Source organism: Macaca thibetana, chromosome 13 (genome assembly GCF_024542745.1).
Source record: "Macaca thibetana thibetana isolate TM-01 chromosome 13, ASM2454274v1, whole genome shotgun sequence".
In the NCBI taxonomy this organism is placed as follows: Eukaryota; Metazoa; Chordata; class Mammalia; order Primates; family Cercopithecidae; genus Macaca; species Macaca thibetana.
In genome coordinates, this window is record NC_065590.1 from 7,228,777 (window position 1) to 7,253,080 (window position 24,304).

At 36.6% G+C, this 24,304-nt stretch overlaps 1 pseudogene; it reads left to right on the forward strand.

Annotated features, from left to right (window-relative positions):
• Positions 1-11,510: 11,510 nt before the first annotated feature.
• On the forward strand, positions 11,511-23,759 carry LOC126933817 (cytokine receptor-like factor 3; annotated as a pseudogene).
• The last annotated feature ends 545 nt before the right edge of the window (positions 23,760-24,304 follow it).

A 24,304-nucleotide genomic window follows, 5' to 3' on the forward strand; every position in this document is an offset into this window, starting at 1 on the left:
ATAATATTGAATGATTTTTTTTTTTTTTTTAGTATAAGTATGTCCCATGACATATTTGAGACATATTTGAAAAACTGTTCCTTGTTAGCCTGAAGTTTGTGTTTCTCTGGGCATGGACATCCTGTATTTTATGTAGCAATTATTTTTTTAAAAGGGAGTGAGTGAGTGGGTGGAGAAATAAGGGCTTATCAGTTAAGGGAAGTTCTAAAAAAGAAGCCAAGAATTTTACTGAGAAATTCATTCCTTTGTTTTTCTGAAGCAGGTCCTTAGCTTGGGTGCAGGAGGTGTTGAGTCCTTCCTATATAGTTCAGCAGCTTCTTGTTGATTTTGAATGGAATTGTCAAGTAGAAGTTTCTTTTCAGATCAACAAGACTTTAGGATGCAAAGTGGGAAGCAAATACATGGGGAGTATCCTCTCGAACTTAATCAGGAAACTGCGACAAATTATACAGCCTTCTAGGATCGAAGGGGCAGTTATTCTAGTGAAGGTTTTAATTAAGAATGTCTATGTGTGTGGACATCGACACATACTGAAATCTGCTTCCTTCTGATACTTTCCAGCATTTCATACTGTCTAAGTAATAGGGAAAAATCTAGGTGTGTAACAGGGAAATGTCTCTGTTCTGGTACAGATGAAAGATTTTTCTCTTCATCTGGGTTCTCCTGATCCACATTTTGTGTGTATTACTGTTCCAGCATACACTTAACGCTGTTCCAGTCTGCACTGTTTTATACTCAAATGGTCCTGTCATGAATTACAGAGAAATCCCTAGTTTTCAGTTCCTAGCTTCTCCGATTGCAAATGCTTCCAGTTCCAACTACTCTCCTCTAGTTCTGTCTATTACAGTACCACTGGTACTTGGTTGTCTCTGAAATACACCAGGCACACTGCGGCTTCAGGATATTGCTATTCGTTTGTGATATGCTCTGCCCCCATATATACACATAGTCCTCCTGTCAGCTGTTTTCTCAGAAGTCGCCTTCTCAGCCAGGCTTGCCCAAGCCACACTATTTCATTGCACCACTACCCTGGACATTCCTTTTCTATTCCTCTATACCTTATTTTTCATCTTTAAAAATAATGACTAGTAAACTTTAACTTTCTCTGATTATCTTGGTTATTTTATGTCTCACTCACTGGGATAAACATTGCATGAGGGTTTCTTTTCTGTATCCTTAGTGTATAAAAGTGCCTTGCACATAGGAGGTTCTCCCTAAACGTCTGTTGAATTGATGAATGAATTTTAAATAGCCCAGTTCTCATTAACTCATGGACTAGAATAGCTATCAGTTACTGACTGTTCTAAAATAGCATATATCTATTTTTCCAGCATCTGAACTTTCTAATGTTGCTTCTTTACCAAATGTCCAGTTTGTCTGTGTTCCACTGTGGCAAATGGGTGTGGGCTGGGTTGTCATAACCTGGAGTAGCTCCAGAATTCCCATATGGGAGAAGCTTAGAGGCAACAGTAGTAGAGGAGCTAACAAAGGAAAAATTCATTCAGAGAAACTGGTAGGAGGTAGGAAGAATTAAGTATGAAAAGATAATTTGGAGTTATATTTTGGAAAGTAAAATGTCCTTCACGTTACACTCACAGAACCACCATATGAGGGATCTACAAAAAGTTCACAGAAAATGTATATTATGAGAAAACTATGCATGGATTTTGATGGATTTTGACATATTTTGCACCAAAATAAACTCGTACTAACTTGTTATAGCATAGCTGAACAGGAACTTGTTTGAGGCACTAAGAAGGCTAAGCCAGCAGTTTGAAAAGAGCACCTATCAGAACATGAACCCCACTAAATTTGAAGCAAGAACAAAATTAAATTTATATTGAAGCTTAGGCACAAGAAAGGTGAAATCATGGATGCATTACAAAGAGTTTATGGAGACAATGCCCCAAAGAAATCAGCAGTTTGCAAATGAATAACCCATTTTGAGAAAGACCGAGACAATGTTGAAGATGAAGCCCTCAACGGCATCCATCCACATCAATTTGTGAGAAAAAGAAAAATCACATCTTGTTCATCCTGTTCATGCCCTCATTGAAGAGGACCACAGTTAACAGCAGAAACAATAGCCAACACCATGGACTTCTCACTTGGTTTAGTTTACACAATTCTACTGAAAAATTAGAGTAGAGCAAACTTTCCACTCTAAGGCTGCCAAAACCATTGTGCCCAGATGAGCTGCAGACAAGAGCAGAACTTTCAACAAAAACTGTAAACAAGCTGGATCAAGATCCTGAAGCATTTTCTTCAAAGAACTGTAACAGAAAATGGAGCCTGGCTTCCTCAGTACAATCCTGAAGTTAAAGCACAAGGCAATGGCTACCAAGAGGTAGAAGCAGTCCAGGCAAAGCAAAAGAAGACCAGTCAAGAGCAAAGGTCATGGCCACAGTTTTTTGCGGATGCTCAAGTTATTTTACTTGTGAATGTTTTTGAGGGCCAAAGAACATTAACATCTGCTTATGATGAGGGTGTTTTGAGATACTTAGCCAAAGCCTTAGCAGAGAAATGCCCAGGAAATCTTCATCAGAGAGCTCTGCTTTGCCATGACAATGCTCCTGCTCATTCCTATCATCAAGCAAGGGCAATGTTGTAAGAGTTCTAATGGGAAATCATTAAGCATTCACCCTATGGTCCTGATTTGGTTAACTCTGACTTATTTTTTTGCTTCCAAACCTTAAAAAAAATCTTTAAAGTTACCCATTTTTCTTCAGTTAATAATATAAAAAAGACTACATTGGCATGCTTAAATTCCCAGGACCTTCAGGTCTTTAAGGATGGGTTTATTGGCTGGCATCATTGCTTACAAAAATGTGTTGACCCTGATGCAGCTTAGTTGAAATATAGGGTTTATATTTTGAAAATGTTTATCTTTTAATTCCATTTTTTCAACAAACTTTAAAAAGTTTCCTTGTAGAAGATTTTTAAGCAGGATGTGATTTTATCAAATCAGGATTTTTCTGGTGACAGGGAGGAGGGTGGATGGAGCACAGAGAAACAGGAGGCATGTGGGTAATGTTTCTATAACAGGATTAATTTATTTTAAAGGAAGAACATAAAGAAGTCAATGAGTTTCCATCTGGATTTTTCTTAGTTTGGAAATCTTCTCAAGTTTCTAACAGATTTTATCATGACCTTAGTGTATTTTTGAGTTAACAAGCCTTGATAGAAAATAAAAATCTACTCTAAATATTTAAAAAATATATTTCAAGTGGTGATGGAACATTTCCTTTGTCATAAGGACATTTTACCAATCTGCATAGAAATGCTTTAAGTCTTGGAGAATTTCCTCCGTTATGTTGAGGCTTCTGCCATCTGCCTTTTGAATTTTGGTTATTAAGGTTGAGCAGCTTTGTGGCCTACTCAGATTGCCAACATCTGCCTCATTTATTTAGGCTTTTTATTTTGCTAATATCCAGGATGAATTGAGTTTTAATGCATGGTACCGATTTTACCTTCGCTTTCTATTCAAAAATAAACTTTTTTTTATATGAATCTAAATCTTCTCTTGCTCCATCCACTTGCAGGCAAGTAGGTATTTTGTAGAATGTAATTATTACGGAGGAGTGATGCTATTTTTTATTTAGCACAATTTACCTATTGCAGAGCACAGCATACAGTTCTATAACGCATGATGATCATAATGGGCTACATAGACCCTCTCGGCCAGCTCTATTTTTGCATATGATTCATTTTAATTTCAGAGGCACAAAAGGGATTATGTCTCTATTGGAATGTCTTGAGTAAGCCCTACAGCAGGGGAGCTGTGATGTCATTTGTTCTATGAAAAGCATGCTTTCATCTATTATGCACTGAGTCTGAAATATAAATATAAGATACTGAGGGATTTTTTTTGTTAGAAAACTGGTCATATGCATTTTTCTGTTAATAATCAGTAAACATTTTCTCATGCAAATCATTTATTTCATAACTAAAATCCAGAAGTTGTATCTCAAGTTGCAAACTGACTTAAAGTCATCATCTCCAACTTGCTTCTGCAGGTATCTGCTAGCTATTTGTGACAAACTGGGCAAGGCAGTCTGTAGTTTTACTTTTTTAATTTGGATCGCAAAACTTTTGTCAAATTAAGACTCTAAATATAAGTTACTATGTTCAATTTCTAGAGGATTTTCTCAGTTTTATTGAAGTTATCATCTGCCTTCTGATTTTCATTTAAGATTAACAATACAAATTATCAAATTGCAACAATAACATTGATGATGAGATTGTGGCATATAAAGTAACATGGTGTGTTAAAACCACTGGACAAATCAGAAGTTGTGGATTTGGGTTCTAGATCAATCATGGACTAGCCTTGTCATTAGTGCTTACCACCTAATAGTTAAGTTTCAGACTATCACATGCCTCTCAAAGGGTTAGCTCTATGTCAATTATAGATGGATGGAATTAGAGATACTTATTATGGAAAAGAAAAGGTGCTCATAAGAGACAAAAAGGATTAAAAAAAATTCAGATATTTACCAAGGAAAACTGGCATAGCAATAGCAAATAACATTTCAAAATAAATTGAGAAACTTATAGTTCAAGCAAATAACCTGTGATCGCATACAAAATTTGGAAAGCAAAACTGAAAAGTGTAATATTATAGATATTTTAAAGAGATAAATCTGAAATAAACAAATAATATGTAGTCCACACAAGTTCCATGAAACATTTAAAGAAAATTTAGAAAATATTCACATACTAAGTCACAAAGAAAGTCTAAAAATTTCAGAGCACTGATGCAGTGCAAACCAGATTTTCTGATCAAAACTCCATTAAATTAGAACTTAACAACAATAATCATCACTCTAAACCCATTGTGGTAACCAGGTTTTAGGATGGCTGTAAACATCCTTGACTTCTGTGATTCAGACTTTGTGTAATCCTCTCCCACATTGTATCACAGTTGGTCTCTCTTACCAGGAGAACGTGACAGAAGTTGTGGTGTATTCCATTTGAAGCTAGGTGATAAAGGGCATCATAGCCTCTGCCTTGCTATCCCGGGATTGCTGGCTGTGGAGGATCAGTAAGCAGCTCTATGAGAATATCTACAGTGGAAGGAAATGAGGAAAGTGAAGGATGGGGTCATCAGGCAGCAGTAATGTAAGCAAACCATCTTGGGATTGGATCCTGCCACTTCAGTTGTGTCTGCAGCAAACTGTAGCCCTGACAAACATTTTGACTCTAACCTCATGAGACCCTGCACCAGCACTACCCAACTGAGGCACTCCAATATTCCTGATCTCAGAAATAGATTTCTGTTATAGATTATAAACATTTGATGTTTTAAGCCACTAAATTTTGGAGGAATTTGCTTTACAGCAATGGGAAAGTAATATATTGATATACTTTTATAATTGATATTCTGTTCCTAAATAATTCCTGAGTATGATTGTTTTTTTACTTATTTTGTGGATTTGTGACCCTGTCCAAATCTCATGTCAAATTGTGATCGCCACTGTTGGGGGAAGGGACTGTTGGGAGGTGATGGGATCATGGAGGTGGATTTCCCTCTTCCTGTTCTTGTGGTAGTGAGTGAATTCTCACGAGATCTGGTTGTTTAAGAGTGTAGCACTTCCCACTTTCCTCTCTTCCTCTTTCTCAGGCCATGTAAGACATACCTCATTCTTCTTCACCTTCCATCATGATTGTAAGTTTCTTGAGCCTTCCTCAGCCATGCTTCCTGTATAGCATGTGGAACTGTAAGTCAATTAAATCTCTTTTCCTTTTAAATGACCCAGTTTCAGGCAGTTTGTTATAGCAATGTGAGAAGAAACTCATACAGCAGATATTTCAAAAATTACATAAAAGTAATGATAAAAACACAGTCGACCCTTGAACAACATGAGTGTGAACTGTGCAGGTCCACTTATACAGATTTTTTTCAACAAATATATTAGAAAAAAAATTGAAGATTTACAACAATTTGAAAAAATTTGCAGAGGAAATAAGTGACCTAGAACTATTTTAAAAATTAAGAAAGCCTTCAGTATATTATGAATGCATAAAATATATGGAGATACTAATCTATTTTATCATTTACTAACATAAAATATGCACAAATGTGTCATAAAAGTTAAAATTTATCACACGTACACACTTACAGACCCTACAAAGTGCCATTTGCTGTCTAGATAAATGTAAGCAAGGGTAAAAAATGCAGTATTAAATCATAACTGCATAAAATTAACTATAGTACATACTGTACTACTGTAATAATTTCATAGCCACCTCCTGTTGCTATTGCAGTGTTGCAAGTAACATGTGATGCTAATTATCTCCGTGTGAGCAGTTCAGCTCTCCAGTAAATTGCATATCACAGTAAAAAAGTGATGTTTTTGTTCTCACATATATTTCATCATATTTAATGCAATACTGTAAACCTTAAATAAAACCATGGGACCCACACAAGGCACCACTAGTGATGCCGGAAGTGCTCCCAAGAAACAGAGATGTCATGCCACTACACGAAAAGGTTGAATTGCTTTATGTGTACCATAGACTGAGGTTTGCAACTGTGGTTGCCCTCCATTTCAAGATCAAGGAGTCCAGTCTGAGGACCATTGTTAGAAAAGGAAATGTGTGAAGCAGTTGGTGTAGCTATGGCAGCAGGCACAAAACCCCTGCACTTTTTGAGGAATATCTTTTTATCTCATGTAGAAAATGCAACTTTTATGTGGGTGCATAATTGCTATAACAAAGGCACACCTGTATGATTCAAGAAAAAGTGAAGTCATCACATAACAACATAAAGAAAAGAAAGGTCAAGGATCTAAAACTGGAGAAATTAAAGGCAGTACAAGATGGTTTGATAATTTTAGAAAGAGATTTGGCTTAAAAATGTCAAGATAACAGCAGAAGTATTATCTGCTAAACAAGAGACAGCAGAGGAGTTCCCGGATGCTGTTGAGAAAATCATTGAAATGAAAGAATATCTGCCTGAACAGGTTTTTAATGCAGAAGACAGTGCCCTATTCTGGAAAAACAAAATGCCACAATGCTTATTAGTAAAAAAGAGATTTGAGCACCAGGATTTAAGGCAGAAAAAGATAGACTAACTGTACCATTGTGTACAAATACAGTCAGGTTTATAATCAGGACTGCCCCTTGTCTGTAAAGCTGCTAACCCCTGAGCCTGGAATACAAAAGGTAAACACCAGTTGCCAGTCTTTTGGTTGTACAACAAGAAGGCCTGGACAAGAGAATCCTTTTTTTTTTCTGGACTGGTTTCATGGATATTTGTCCCTAAGATCAGGAAGTAGTTTGCCAGTAAAACACTGCCTTTAAAGTTCCCTTCATACAGAATAATGCCCATGACCACCAGATCCCCATGAGTTCAACACTGAAGTGTTTTCTGTGTCCCCAAATGCAATGTCTCTAATTTATCTTATAGATCCGGGGGCCACAGTACCTTTAAGACTCATTACACACTGTACTCTATGGAAAGGATCATCAGCACTATACAGAGAACCTAGATAGAACATCATGAAAGTCCGGAAGGATTACACCATCGAAGATGTCATCATTGTTATAGAAAATGCTGTAAAAGCCATTAAACTCAGAACAGTAAATTTCTGCTAGAGGAAACTGTGTCCAGATGTTGTACATGACTTCATAGCATTTACGACAGAGCCAATTGAGGAAATCATGAAGGAGATTATGGATATGCTGGGGGATGAAGGGTTTCAAGATATGGATCTTGGAGAAATTGAAAAGTTAATGGACACCAAACCAGAGGAATTAACAGAAGATGACTTGATGAAGGTGAGTGCTCTGGAACCAGTGCCAGATGATGAGGAAGAAGATGACACGAGGAAGCAGTGCCAGGAAACAAATCGATGTCAGCCAATGTGGCAGCAAGGTTCTGATTATTCAAGACGGCTTTTGACTTGTTTCATGATATGAAGCCTGCTATGATACGCGCACTGAACCTAAAACAAATGGTGGAAGGATGAGCACCACATAGAAACACTTTAAGAGAAATGGAAAAGTAAAAAAGACAGAAATTTCAATGCATTTCCTTAAAATTACACCACGTGTGCCTGCCTCCCCTTGCACCTTCTCCGCCTCTTCCACCTCTCCCACCCTGAGACAGAAGATGAATTCTCCTCTTCTTCCTCTTCCTCAGTCTACTCCACATGAAGGTGAAGAGGGTGAAGACTTTTATGATGATCCATTTCTACTTAATGAATAATAAATATATTTTCTCTTCTTTAGCATTTTCTTAATAATATTTTCTTTTCTCTAGCTTACTGTATTGCAAGAATATAGTATATAATACATATAATATACAAAACATGTGTTAATTATATGTTTGCATTATTAGTAAGGTTTCCAGTGAATAGTAGCTATTTGTAGGTACGTTGTTGGAAGTCAAATGTTATATACGAGTTTTTGACTGTGGGAAAGGTCAGCATCCCTAACACTTGTGTTGTTCAAGAGTCAACTGTATAGTGAATATCTATGCAACAATTAGCTGTGTGTATTTAAATAAACATTTTGTTGAATATAAGTTTATATTTGTTGTCCCATTTAAAAAAAATTATTGCTGGAATGTTTCATAAGACATAACCCAGAAAACATATTATTTAACCACAAATACTTATGTATCTTTTTTTTACTGATTAGGAATTAAAGATAATACAATCACAAAATTGTTATCACATATAACAAAATGATCAGTAATCCCTGATATATCTAGTTGATATTCAAATTTCTTGCATTCTCTAGAAAAAATACCTGCAGCATGTTTGTATGATATTGAAACAAATCTACACATCATGATCTCTGTTGTTGTTGTTGTTGTTGTTGTAGAGAGAGGGTCTGGCTATGTTACTCAGGCTGGTCTTGAACTGTTGGGCTCAAGGAATCCTCCTGCCCCAGCCATCTGAAGAGCTGGGATTGCAGGCACACGCCACTACCATGCCCAGCGTTCACAGACTCTTAAGTGTCCTTTAACTGATGATAGTTTTCCTCTGTCCCTGCCCATTCTCTGTTTACTTGTTGAAGAAAGTGTACTCGTTTTTAGTCAGAATTTCCAATATCTATTTGGCTGATTACTTTCCTGTGATGTCATTCTTCTTATTTCTGTATCCCTTATATTGCCTATCAGCTATTATTTGTGTCTTGGAACTTAGTTAGATTCCTGTTCATTTACAGTATGTATGTGTGTGTGTTTGTGTATGACCATTGGTATTGCTATACACTGTCTATGTCATTATGCAAGAAGGAATGTAAAAATGAATGGCCCATACTTAGTGATGATAAGATTAGTTCACGGAATCAGGATCCATCAAGTATCCACCTAGCAGATCCATCCCTTACAAATTTTCAAACAGGAATTTCTCTAATGATTTTAGCATCTGTGGATTATCACTACCTAGACTTATGCATTAGGAATAGCAAAATGGTGAATTTCTAATTCTATCATTCATTTTGCATTTATTGGCTTACACTTAATTTAAAAAATTTCCCCTACCAACTACTTGTTTACCTTGCAGCAAATATTCTACAGAAAAGGCAGAATAAATACTTAAGCATTACAGTTACTATTTTAAAAAAATAATGGTAGGTGACCAATCAGTGTCTTCTATCTTTGGCCATTACAAGCCCTTTCAAGTAGGTTGATATATTTTTTGTTTACGCGATCTCAATATTTATTACTTTCCCTGTTTGAGGGCATAACTAGACACTTTATATCACTTATGTCTGTTCTGCCCCAGACCTAGAATCACCGTTTCTCTAGGAAGTTATGGACACTAGAGAGTTTTAGTACTTTAAATTCTCTTTACTGGGAAGAATGTATATCAGCTCAATTTTTAATATATAGATATTAAAATAAGCAAATTCATATAGGCAACAGAAGTATAAACCATCTCTGTCTTACCTTTTTTTTTGACCTCAGAAGTACCTGACAGTGAACCTATGGTGTTGTTTCAGGTAACTTTTACAAACATATCACGTCTTGTATGTAATTAATACTTATAATCTTCTTGATTAAAAAACCAGCAAAATATATAAAATATTTAAGTGATCTCTGTATCATTTTTCAACTTTTTCCTTAGAAAACTTTATTTTATTACTTCCCATACATACAGAAACCTTACCTATTTTCACCAGTTCATTGTAGTTTGAAGACCAACTTTTACTGGAGATTAAAAAAGAAGTATGAAAGTACTTTGTGTATTTTTTAAAAGCTGACTTTCTACACAATCTCTAAGATAGTTTTTTTTAAACTAAAATGAAAATGTAGTCAATGATAATTCAAATGCATATTATCCTACTTTGTTCATGGGACCTTATACAAATGATTGGCTATTTTTCCGTTCAGAATTAAGGATTATTGAAGCTTGTGTAACAAGGACTTTGTTCTTCATAATTCATTTCCTGTTACTTGCTTATGCAGTGAAGCATTATAATTTGCAGGCTATTACCTCACAGGACTTATAACTTCATTGCTTGTACAAAGAAAAGAACAAAGATGAGTCAGGAGTATAAAAAAATCTCCTAGGTAATGAGAAAGTAAATCAACTTACATTTCTTGCAAATTGATAAGTAGGAGGTTTTTACTAATGAATCCTATAATTCTCACAATGCAGTGTTTATTTCCAGGGTTCCCTTCTAAGAAATATGACTGTATAAGGTAATTATTATACACTGAGATTAGGTCCCAGATAAGCAAAACCCATAATGAATTACTTCCATAAGAATTAAAGCAAAATATCTAGATATGTTCTCAAATTGCCACATCTCAATAATTTTAAATCCACTAATACTTTCAACAGACAGGTAGATTCATTTAAAAACAAATGAATCATTCTTATCTTAAAAATATTCATCCTGGCTTTGATTAAAACAACTGAGAGGATAACTTGTTGAACAAAGCCATAGCCACTCAAAAATGCTCCCAAGCAAGGTAAGTTAGTCAGGGTGAGTGAAGATCATCCACATTGACCTTCATTGCCCTCTTAGTATTTGGGAAGATGAAGATCAAGAATCTACAGGATGTCAAAGGCATAAACATAAGCTTTTCTTCTTAATCCTTACTTGAGTCAAGAATGTAGGAATAGAGCATTGCCTACTTGGCACTATGATTTTGAACATTTGGCAAACTGCAAAAATGAAAATTGTCTATGGCCTACTTATGAGATGACTGTGGAATAGAGGAAATCTATACATAAGGCACATATGTAGAAACCAGTATGGAAAGAATCAATATAATGAGGAGCGGAAAAGAAACAGCAACTCGAGATTTGGAAAATATTAAATAAATACAATCAATAACTTTATGCCAATGCATTTGAAAAGTTAGATAAAATGGAAATATTCCTAGAAAAATATAAAGCAAAAACACAAAAATAAAAATACAAGTTCAGCAAAAAACAGGAAACATGCATAATCCTACAATCACTAATATACTTACATCAGTAGGTAAATATCTTCCCATCAGAAAACTCCAGACTCAACAGTCGGGAACTCACTCCAGCAGCTGCATGAGGCAGATGATGGAGCTAGAGCCTGAGCTGCTGCTTCAGGAGGCCCTCAAGAACGTGGAGGTGGCAAGAACTACCGGTGGGCCGGGCGCGGTGGCTCAAGCCTGTAATCCCAGCACTTTGGGAGGCCGAGGCGGGTGGATCACGAGGTCAGGAGATCGAGACCATCCTGGCTAACATGGTGAAACCCCGTCTCTACTAAAAATAAAAAAAACTAGCCGGGCGCGGTGGCGGGCGCCTGTAGTCCCAGCTACTCAGGAGGCTGAGGCAGGAGAATGGCGTGAACCCGGGAGGCGGAGCTTGCAGTGAGCCGAGATCGCGCCACTGCACTCCAGCCTGGGTGACAGAGTGAGACTCCGTCTCAAAAAAAAAAAAAAAAAAAAAAAAAAAAAAAAAAAAAAAAAAGAAACTACCGGTGGCAGCTGGGTCACCACTTGAGGGGCTGTGGGAGGCACAGAGATCAAAGACAGTGCATCACAGAAAAGGGATTTCTTAAACAACATATTAATGATTTAAAGGGAACCCTTGCAAAGCTCCTGGATGAATGATTGGTGACCCTTTTGCAAGAGGTGGGCACCATTAAACAGACCATTAAACCACCACTAGATGATTGCCAGAAGCTCATAGAACACAGAGTCAACACTCCAGAGGGTTTAGTACGAAAAGGTGAGATTGCCATGGTTGGTGGTGTAGGAGAAGAGAATGAGAAACTGTGGAGCTTTGCCAAAAAGGCCTTGCATGTTCAGTTGGACGGCATACAAGAAGTTCCTTTACTGGTTGATGTGCCTTGTTTATCTGCTCAGTTGGATGACTCTATTCTTAACATCATGAAAGACCACATTCTTAAGTATGGAACTGTAGCATCTTGCCCACCAGTACAGATAGAAGAACTGATAGAGAAACCTGGAGGCATCATAGTACAATGGTGTAATGTGGATGACAACTTTACGGCACAAGATGACAGGCTCCAGTTTTGTAAATGTACTTCAAATCACTTTGAGGATGTATATGTATGTTCTGAAACTGAATTCATAGTATTGCACATGGACTCCAATGTTGATGATCATTTCAGAATCTGCACCGAGGAGATGGCTGACAGGAGCGGAGTCCTTGGAGTGTCTGTCAGATAGTTCATTCCATATTTGTGCCTCATGAGTGGACAGCTGGTTTTGAGGGGAACAGTCTGAGCAATCAAAGAAATACATCATGCTGGAACGATTCTGAATATTCAGGTGTTCTCGACTCCAGAGCTCTAACTTATTTCTCTGGGCAGACATTAATATTTAGAGTTGAAACTGTGGGACTACAAGACAGAAGAGGCAGTAGAGGAGTGTGTCATAAAAACAGAATTTTGGCCGGGCACGGTGGCTCATGCCTGTAATCCCAGCACTTTGGGAGGCCGAGGTGGGCAGATCATGAGGTCAGGAGATCGAGACCATCTTGGCTAACGTGGTGAAACCCAGTCTCTACTAAAAATACAAAAAAATTAGCTGGGAGTGGTGGCAGGCGCCTGTAGTCCCAGCTACTTGGGAGGCTGAGGCAGGAGAATGGCGTGAACCCCGGAGGCAGAGCTTGCAGTGAGCCGAGATCACGCCGCTGCACTCCAGCCTGGGTGACAGACCGAGGCTCCATCTCAAAAAACAAAACAAAACAAAACAAACAAACACACAAATCAAAAACAGAATGTCTAGGACTCTCTGCAGCAGGATAAAGCTATGTGCATTGGTACAAATGGTGCAATTTTTGTCAGTGGAAAAGAAATGCCTCATCAGTTACTTGCAATTACTTCTGTGTCCACTCTCACATTTGACATTGAAGCTGTGACTCTAGGAACCACCAATAATAATGAAGGCAGAAACGTCAAGCTAGAGTAACTCTTAGTTCAAATAATAGAGTCATGGTTTTTGATTGGTCACGTGATCAATCTTGTGGTTCTCTTTATTTGGATGCTGATTTTTCTATCCTGGATGGAAAGTGTTAGAGTTTTCGACTTTGGGGTGCTTGGCTTTGGTTTGCAGGATTTAACCTAGCTGTCCTCAGCCCAGCTTAGCTGTAATTTATTTTTTTAAAAAAGTTGAATTCATCACTCACGTAGGCCGTTGGAAATAGAAAGTGTTTACTGAATTCATTTTGTAATATTTTAGCAAAAAGAGGCTTCAGTGTTGTGGACAATGTTGTGGACAAAATCATGTAATTCAGTCAATTTTATTTTTAGCATGCTGGTAACTAAAGCATCACATCATAATAAAAATAAAATTGGCTTCAAAAGTATGAGAAGATATAGAAATTTTTATACTCTTCCACTGTACTTCTTAAAGCTGGTTATTAGACCAGGAAAGCTTAATGTAATATTATTTTAAAAATTATCATAAAGGATCCAAGTTCATGTAAATCTTTAGAATTGAACAAGAGGAATAACCCAGATAGAAGATGTGCAATATACAACCACTCATTAGCTGTCCACATGAATGTGTTGACTGTATTCTCCATGTTGTTATTTGTAAGCAATGTTGACTTGTATCCCATCTTCAATAACCTTAGTCCTCAAGACATTATACTTTTTGCATTTTTTAAAATGCCTGAGCAAATGTCTATAGTAGGCAAGCATTATCTTTTATTTTTTTTCCATTACAGTTTGATTCAAGATAGGCTACAGTATTTTTACAGGGTAAAACTACTCATGGAAGTTGTATGCACAGCAGGGTTAGCCATTTACCATGTATGTAATATGCACATGTGTGTATCCAGCTTGTGACATGCATTTTATTCTTTGTAGGGTTTGAGCTGCAGTCCACTTTAATGTCAGTTTGAGAAATGGGGTCTCTTAGTGGACAAAAAAAATTAAGGTAAATACTTATCTTATTTTTTTTAAAACCTAAGTTTGTGTGTAAAACATTTATTTGAAGGACTTGCTTTATATGTAAAAGTAATTGTCTTAGCTTGTTATACCAGCCTACAGATTTTATTCTAATGTGAATTATTTGTTTCATTTTTACCAGTAGTGAAAACGTAGAAAAGCAAGTGTGATATTTTTGTAAGATAATTTATTTGGGGATTCATGTACCCTGTTAGACAATCATGACCTTTTTTCCTTATCTTTTGACAGATAAGTAAGTACTAACTCACAGAATTCTCCAAGAAGTTCTCATCCCAAGGTAGATGTCCCCACTGAAACAGGAGGACGTAGTTGGCTCATCTGAGAATCACAGTCGTAACTAGGCTGGGGCTTTGCGGTTGGCAATTTGACAATGAGTGCAAGTGACTGAGGCAACACCTAAGGTAGCTGGGATAACCAAGACACTCAGAGATTTCCAGACTTTTCAGTGAGAAGACAGTGCCCCACACTGATGAGAAACCGATGGGAATAGAATATGAATTATTCTGGACAGGTATTCTTGAAGTAAAGGACAGAATTGGTGTAGATACTAGTGGGGGACAAAACAGAAAGCACTAAAGAAGTGACTAGAAGAAAGATTATGTTTTCTTTTCTTTTTTTTTTTTTTTTTTTTTTTTTGAGACGGAGTCTCGCTCTGTCACCCAGGCTGGAGTACAGTGGCGCGATCTCCGCTCACTGCAAGCTCCGCCTCCCGGGTTCGCGCCATTCTCCTGCCTCAGCCTCCCGAGTAGCTGGGACTACAGGCGCCGCCACCTCGCCCGGCTAATTTTTTTTGTATTTTAAGTAGAGACGGGGTTTCACCGTGTTAGCCAGGATGGTCTCGATCTCCTGACCTCGTGATCCGCCCGTCTCAGCCTCCCAAAGTGCTGGGATTACAGGCTTGAGCCACCGCGCCCGGCCGATTATGTTTTCAATACTTAGTCGTAGCAGCATCATAGAAGAGAAGTCCTAGAACCCGGAAGCTAGAGAAGTATCTTGAGCCACATCCACATTCCTAAAACCACAGGAAAACTAATTTCATTTAACCATGAGGATAAATTAAAAATTTGAGTTTAATATAATTACGAATATATAATTTTTTAAAAGGAATAAAGGTAACCTGAAAACACATGCCTAAAAACGTGGCTAAAATGTATAGTGAAAGTAAAACCTAATGAGACAAAACGGTTTAGGGGAAATTTAAAAGATGAAACTAACTATGAAACATCCTCCTACAAACACACGCATGATGTATTTCACAACAAAAATTATGAAATGAGTAGTTGGTTTATAACTTGGATCTCCCAATAGGATGATTTTCATATAAGTCTGAAAAATAAAATTAGTTATGGCCTTCTCTTCAAAAACAATTTAATATTCTTCTTTTGGTTTTTAAGTTATAAAATGAAGACTATTTTCTCTTTCTCCTTTTTCCCCATGACCCATTATGAGTGGAAAAAAATGTGTTGAAATCTGGAAAATTGAGGATATAAAAATGCTCCTTAAAAATTATATTTTGTCTTCAACTTTTACTTTTAGGATCCGTTTCTTACTCTTTCTCATTCTTGCTTCCCTTTTCTTTGCTTTAATGAGTACACTTTTTATTAATACCCATCTTGGAATTCCAATAACAACAATATCATTATTAAGCAAATGATTTAAAGCATATAAAAATATGAAATTGTGAAATACTTGGTTTAAAATCATAACTGTGCTCTATTCTTTGTTGTTGTTGTTTTTTTTTTCCAAGAATGGATTTGTATTCTTTCTTACTATCGAATGTGAATCTACAACTAATGCAGATAAACAGTATCTTAAAATAAGAGAAAGTAAGACAGGTGTGGTCCAGACTGGCCTTTGAGCTGTAATTTGAAACCCCTGTTCTAGAAGCCTATTATTTAAGCTTCCACTTTTACATCTATAAGCGATCTCAAATAAATTTTTATGTCTTGCGCAAGGTAAAGAGGTTCAAATATTTTTATAACATGGCATCATTTCTTTGCACAATATATGAAAAAACTTTCCTTCAATAAGAAGATATTCAGATGACCATATGAATATATCATATGGAAATTTCCTCCACACTATGAGAAATGAGAATAATGCAAATTAAAACCACCACCCTAAACTGTCACTGCATACTACCCAGAATAGATGAAACGTAAACTGCGGCTATGGGGTGGCTGCATACTTTGCATGAATGTATAATGGTACAATGACATTGGGAAAAACAGTCTGTCAGCTTCAGACAAGATTAAATACATCCTTTCCTATGTCCTAGCAATTCTACTCATGATACACAGGCAATAGACATGAGTAAACATGTGCACTAGACTTGCACAAGAATTTCAAACCGAACTTGATCTAAATGCCCTTCAATAAGAAAATGGATAAACAAATTTTTGTCTGTTGATACAATGGAGTCCTATGCAGCAATAACAAAGAATAACACAAGTTTTAATGTATATGTATGACAAATACATATTATATGTATGACAAACATTTTATGTAGTTATATGACAACATTTGTATATATGTATATGTATGACACATATAAAACATGGTTGAATGGTAAGAACATTATGCTGACTGAGGGAGAGCAGATATAAAACAGTGCACAGTATGCGCCTCCATTTATAAGAAATTCAAGAGCAGGTAAAACTATGCTGACTATTTTTGAAGAATTTGGTATTGACACAAAAATCACATAGAAAAAATCTCCTGGTGTTATGGAAATGTGCTGTATGTTTATCTAGAGGGTGATTTACTGGGTATGTATTTATATATGGCGTTATCAAGCTTTCCACTTAATAATTGTGCAGTTTACTGAAAGTAAATTGTACCTTAATCACAAAAGATGGCTTCAATGGGGCAGGAGTGTGGAGACATTATTGAAAGGTTTCTTGTTTTTTTTTTTTTACCTGAGACGGAGTCTCGTTCTGTTCCCGGAGGGCAGTGGCGCGATCTCGGCTCACTGCAAGCTCCGCCTCCCGGGTTCCCGCCATTTTCCTGCCTCAGCCTCCCGAGTAGCTGGGACTGCAGACGCCGCCACCACGCGCGGCTAATTGTTTTTGTATTCTTGGTAGAGATGGGTTTCACTGTGTTATCCAAGATGGTCTCGATCTCCTGACCTCGTGATCTGCCGGACTCGGCCTCCCAAAGTGCTGGGATTACAGGTGTGAGCAACCGTGCCCGGCCGAGACTTTGTTTACTTTCTAGAAAAAGTAATTTATTTTTTAGTTAAATTTAAATAATTAATTTAACCAATATTTATTTTGCACCTGCCAGATGCTGGGTGAGTTTTTAGCATGTAAAACAAATCATCCTTTTGAAAAATTTCCGGTTTTGAAAGACATTTTATCACTCGAATTTGTTTTATACAATTTATCGCTTTTACTGTAGTTTAATACTAAAGTAAATATTTTTATTACATTTCCTTGATTTATACTCCAGATTTAAGGAATCCTGAAGATTTCTAGTTCTAATCTGTTACTGTGAGGTTCATATTAACTTCAAACGCTGTCATTTCTCCTCATTTCCGTTTCCCTCCAGTAGCTTCAATTCCCACGTTTTGCCTGTATCCAGTATTTCTCTTTCTGGGCCAGTCCCACTTATATTCCCATCTCCATCTCTATCTTCATGACTTAGTATCTTCTTGAACCTCTTATCTTTGCTGAAAGGAGCTAGATTCACATACGCAAGCATAAATTATGACAGGCATGGAAAAACGCAGGATCATAATCTAAACCATTTTTCCTCTTATTGCTTACAACACTTTTATATTGTCAGTAAAATTAAAAAAAAACTACTTAAAAATATAGGTTCTAGTTAGTAGTGAGGGACAAAACCATCTTTTTCTTTTGCATTCAGTACTTTTTTTTTTTTTGGTTGTTTTATATGATTGATCTGTATATAGTTCAGACCTGAAGACAAAATATATGATTCATCTCCAGTCTCAAAGCCCCTGTTTGAATGGCACTTTATTTACATTAGCATTCCTAATTACTTAATGACCAATCAGATATGGTTCATTGCTAGTAAGTGTAGAGACATGTTGTCTGAAGGATGTAGTTTAATTAGTATACTTCTAAAAACATGTCCCTCATGACCATTGGATGTAATCATTATTTTATGTATTTAACTGTGAAATTCATATTTACTCAGCAAGCTAGAGAACAGTGTTTAGTTCTTAAAGCTGTTTAATAGAGCATAGTTAGATTTTTAAAGGAGCCTGCAAAATCTTTTAAAAAGTAAGTTACTTAAAAAAAAGCCATTACTCCAATAAAGTAGTTATTACACTTAAATACTAATCTCATATTCATAAAACAGTAAAGGAGGAATAGATATGTGAAGAAGCTCACCATAATTTGCCCCTTAATAATGTAGGTACAAGAATCTCACATTCATCTAAGCCACTGAGATTATTTAGACATTTTTGCTCTTAATTAAAGATTTTGAAAATGACCTAATTTCTAAGGTAACTGATGATTTCTATTTGTCTTCGTACTGCTTATTGATTACATGACAAACAAATGAGATATATTTTACTTTCAGAAAACACTCAACTCCTGGCCTGCGCTGGATGGTGAAGGATGATAATTGTTTTTCCAAGTAAGTCTTTTCCTAATATATTTTTCATGGATTGTCATTTATTTTGGGAGTATTTTTTTTTTTTTTTTGAGATGGAGTCTTGCTCTGTTGCCCAGGCTAGAGTGCAGTGGCATGATCTCAACTCACTGCAACCTCTGTCTCCCAGGTTCAAGTGATTCTCCTGCCTCAGCCTCCCGTGTAGCTGGGATTACAGATGTGTGCCACCACGCCTGGCTAATGTTTTTGTATTTTTAGCAGAGATGGGTTTTCGTCATGTTGGTCAGGCTCATATCAAACACCTGACCTCAGGTGATCCCCTCACCTCGGCCTCTTAATGTGCTAGGATTACAGGCGTGAGTTACTGTGCCCAGCCTGGATTGTCATTTATACTTGACCTCTGAGAAGCACCAAATTTCTTAACTTGGGGGAGTCCCTTTTGTAATTAGTATATTCAAGAATGTTAGTTTGCAAGGATTTGACAACTGACAATAGATGATACTGTGAGTGACGATCATTGTGTAGAGCTTTATAGTATGCTTACTAATGAGATCACTCATCATTCATTATCCAGGGTTTGATTCGAATATGCATCAAATGGTCACCAAAACAGATGCCTCAGGGGTACTTCATTGGCTTTATATTCAGGAATTAGTAACTCAGAAATTGATTCTAGAATTTTACACGTTTTCTCACTCACTTCCTCCACACACTGTTTCAGGAGTATACAGGCAATATCTTCATGGCCATCTCCCATTTGAGGTACTTATAGCAATGATAATAATAATAATAATAATAATATTGTCAATGATACTGTGTCGGTCCTATAATTATCAATATTATAAATCAAGTTTTCTCAGCCTGACACAGTGACTCATGCCTGTAATCCCAGCACTTTGGGAGGCTGAAGTAGGTGGATCACTTGAGGTCAGGAGTTCGAGACCAGCCTGGCCAATACAGTGAAATCCTATCTCTACTGAAAAAAAAATAAAAAATAAAATAAAATTAGCCAGGAGTGATGGTGGGTACCTGTAATCCCAACTACTCAGGAGGCTGAGGCTGGAAAACTGCTTGAACCTGGGATACGGAGGTTGTGGTGAGTCAACATCATGCCACTACATACCAGCCTGGACAACAGAGAGAGACTCTGTCTCAAATACACACACACACACACACACACACACACACACACACACACGTATATATAGTCTTCTTATGTACCAAATTTTTTATAATCATTTTACATGCTTGGACTTGTTTATTCTGTAGAGCCATCTACTGAATTAAACATGCTTATTTCCATTTTCCAGGTAAGAAAATAAAAATATTGAAACATTTAATACCTGTCCTAACCATCATATATAATTAGTAACTGATGAAACCTAGATTTAATAAACCCTTTTAGAAGTTATAAATAGAAATTTTTGGAACTTCGAGAAATGAAGATGGCAAATAAATTTGCAAGGTTACTATCTATGTTTAATCTTTACAGTACTAGAAACACCTTCGGTAATATGTTTTACACAAAATATGAAAATACACGTAAACACTTCTTGTAATACTTTTTTCTACAAGTAAACAATGAGTTTATTTTTAGCTTTTTCTTTGCATTGACATGATTAGAAGTCTAAAGACAGGTTGAGGTGCACTCATCTTTCCAATAGCCTTTTTCTAAGCACATATGAGAAAAGGACTTTCAGCCTAGGCTTAGATGTCATAGAGGTAGGCCTTTAAGAGCCCTCTCTATCTGGTGAGGTCACTTTGATTACAGTTTCTGATGTTGTATTTATTGCCTTTCTGAAGATTAATCTCTCCATTTTTCTTCAATATCCAGTCACATACAGAGATACAGAGTGTAGGACTAGTATTTGTTTAGGTTTAAAAAAAGTATTTTCTGCAAATGTAATTAAAGGTAGGCTTCTTTTTTTATACTTTTATTTTATGTTTGGGGTACATGTGCAGTTTGTTACATAGGCAAATGTGTGTCATGGGGGTTTGTTGTATCTATGATTACATCACCCAGGTATTAACCCTACTACCCATTAGTTATTTTTCCTGATCCTCTCCCTCTGCCTACCCTACACCCGTAGATAGGCCCCTGTGTGTGTTGTTCACCTCTATGTGTCCATGAGTTCTCATCACTTAGCTTCCACTTATAAGTGAGAACATGTGGTATTTGCTTTTCTGTTCCTGCGTTAGTTTGCTAAGTATAATGGCCTCCAACTTCATCCATGACCCTGCAAAGGACATGATCTCATTCTTTTTTATGGCTGCATAGTATTCCATAGTGTATATGTACCACATTGTCTTTATCCAGTCTACCATTGATGGACATTTAGGTTGATTCCATGTCTATGCTATTGTGAATAGTGATGCAATGAACATACCTGTGTATGTATCTTTATAAGAGAACAATTTATATGCCTTTGATTATATACCCCGTATTGGGGTTTGCTGGGTTGAATGGTATTTTTGTTTTTAGGTCTTTGAAGAATTGCCATACTGTCTTCCACATTGTCTTTTACACTCCCACTAACAGTGAATAAGCATTTCTTTTTCCCCACAACTTCACCATATCAGTTACTTTTTGACTTTTTAATAATAACTATTCTGACGGTGTGAGATGGTATCTCATTAAAGTTTTCATTAAGGTTCACATGTGATCTGATTGGCAACAAATAAAAACTCATGTGGAGAATATACAACTTCAAAATTTCTTCCATCGACTCAAGAAAACACAGTTTGATAATAAGTAGAAGTTTCATGCCTTCTCAGTTATTCCTGTTGATTCACTAACAGGCCAAGCAAAAGGATATATGTCAATGGATTCTGAGGCAAATGACCACAAAGTAGCCCTCCACAGATATATTTGGTACTTCCAAGCAGAATGAAGTCCCGACTACCATAATAAAATACACTTGCTGGAGGGTTTTAGCATACCTCCAACTCTCCTGATTGCTCTGGAAACTGGTTTAAAACCTGCCTGTGTACAGGTGCAAGTACTCGGTAAAAACATAATTTGTGAGATTGAGTAAGCCAAAAGTCAAGCTGCATCCAGATATTCCAAGAATTATACATTATATTAGAAGAAGTCAGCTCAGATCTGTCTGACATCTATTCCTGACAGCAAATATGTATGTTATTTCTATACAGTTAATCTAAAATCACTTAGCATTACTTAGATTCAATTCAACTATTCTCTTCTTTACTCATATTATGACTACAGTGTGAGTTATAGCTTTGCAGGGGTACACACACACACACACATACAGATGGGACACATTATATTAGTGTGTTTGAGTGTATGTATTTCTAAATAGGCTGAAATTCACATATTCTTGGTTAATGAAGTGAAATGTTTTATTTATAATTTTTCCCATTGATACAGCCCAGATCAGCTGTTCTTAAACTTTAATGAATATAAATATTACCTAGGGAGTTTATTTTAAAATGTAGCTTCCTGAACTACACCATGAAAATCCCAATTTTATTAATCTAGAGTAAGGCCCAGAGATCTGCATTTTAATAAGCATTTTTGGTGTTTCTGATTCAAGAGGTCTTTGACTTCACTATAAGAAACAGGGCTCTAGAGGGTCTAGGATTTTTGTTTGAATTTATCTCAATGATTAGTTAGAGAACACATAGAATTACTTTAAACCTGCAATAGCAGACAACTTAATTTACTTTCAGTACCCTCGTTATGTAAAGGAAAAATGCAAAGCCCAGAAACATGCAATGATGCAATATTAGTTAAAATAATATCTAATATTTGCAGTGTGTTACCAGACACTGTGTAAGTACTTTGCCTTCATTATCTTATTATTCTTTAATAATCATTTTATTATCCCTGTTGTATAGATGACAGAACCAAAAACTAAAGAGCATATGTCATTTTCTTCAAGTGACAAGACTAATTCAGTTGGAGTTGGCATTGAAACATGGGCCATCAGAGTACACAGTAAAAGAGCAACAGCAAAAGTAATAATAACAATAGAAATAAACTAACATTTACCAAGTGCCCATTATGTACCAGACTCTCTGCTAAGTGTTCTATGTGGATTAATTATGTTTTCCTCACTAAACTCTGCAAGGGTGGAATTATAATTATTCCCTCTTTATGGATGCAGAAACTAAAACTAAGAATAAGTAACTTGCTCTACATCATACAGAATGAAGGAACTTGGATATGAACTCCAGGGTTTGGCTGCAAAGCTCATTCTCTTAGCTACTAAGAAAAGAGTTTGAAATTGCTTGACTTCTGGAAAGTTTAGTCTTCTTTCCAATACCATAAGTTACTGAAAATATACAGTAGTGTCTTACCAGGACCCAACAGGAAATGCATTATTGGCATTGATGTACAAACATGTATATGAATGATATGGTTTGGCTTTGTTTCCCCACCCAAAGGTCATCTTGAATTGTAATCTCCACATGTCAAGGGAAAGACTGGGTGGGAGGTGGTTGGATCACGAGGGCGGTTTCCCCTGTGCTGTTCTCATGATAGGAGTGAGTTTTCATGAGATCTGATGGTGTGCTCACCATTCTCTCTCTCCTACTGCCATGTAAGATGTGCCTCTTCCTCTTCTGCCATAATTGTAAGTTTCCTGAGGCCTCCCCAGTCCTGAGTAACTGTGAGTCCATTAAATCTCTTTTCTTTTTACATTACCTAGTCTTGGGTATGCCTTTATAGCAGTGTGAAAACAAACTAATGCTATGAACATGTACATTTATGTATCATTTAGGATTCTTTTTTTCTTTTTCCTTTTTAGCAATTGCAGGGCATTTAGGATTCTTAATTGCATGTAACAGAAATTCATTGGAACTAACTGAAACTGAGTGATAGTGTATGTGAAGGATCTAGAGGAGTAAGATGTAAAACACATAATTATTAATACATAATAGATGACCTCCTTTGTCATGGCAGAATATTTAAGCCAATGGTACGTCTGCCATGAATGAGTGTTAAACCAAAGATTAAAAGTTCTAAGCAGGAAGATGTCAGTAGTCAAGGATGTGTCAATTGATTGCATTTTACTTTGCAAGGTGTGGGAGAGAACGTACCTGCCCCTGCCCCTTTCTGTGGAGTATTCTTCCGATCAGAACGTGGTTGGATCTTGGTGGCCAAGGAAAACAAATGTCCTGCAGCAATTATCCATAAACAAATGCCTTGTTTAGGAACACACAACAAGGTGATTCCTGACATAAGCTGATACTTTAAGGAAATTTCTCGTAGTTTAGCAAAAAGCATTGAAATATTTTGAGTGAAATATAAATGAAATGTAGTTGCAACATTATGTTTATAAAATTTTAAAATTTGAGGCATTTATATCCT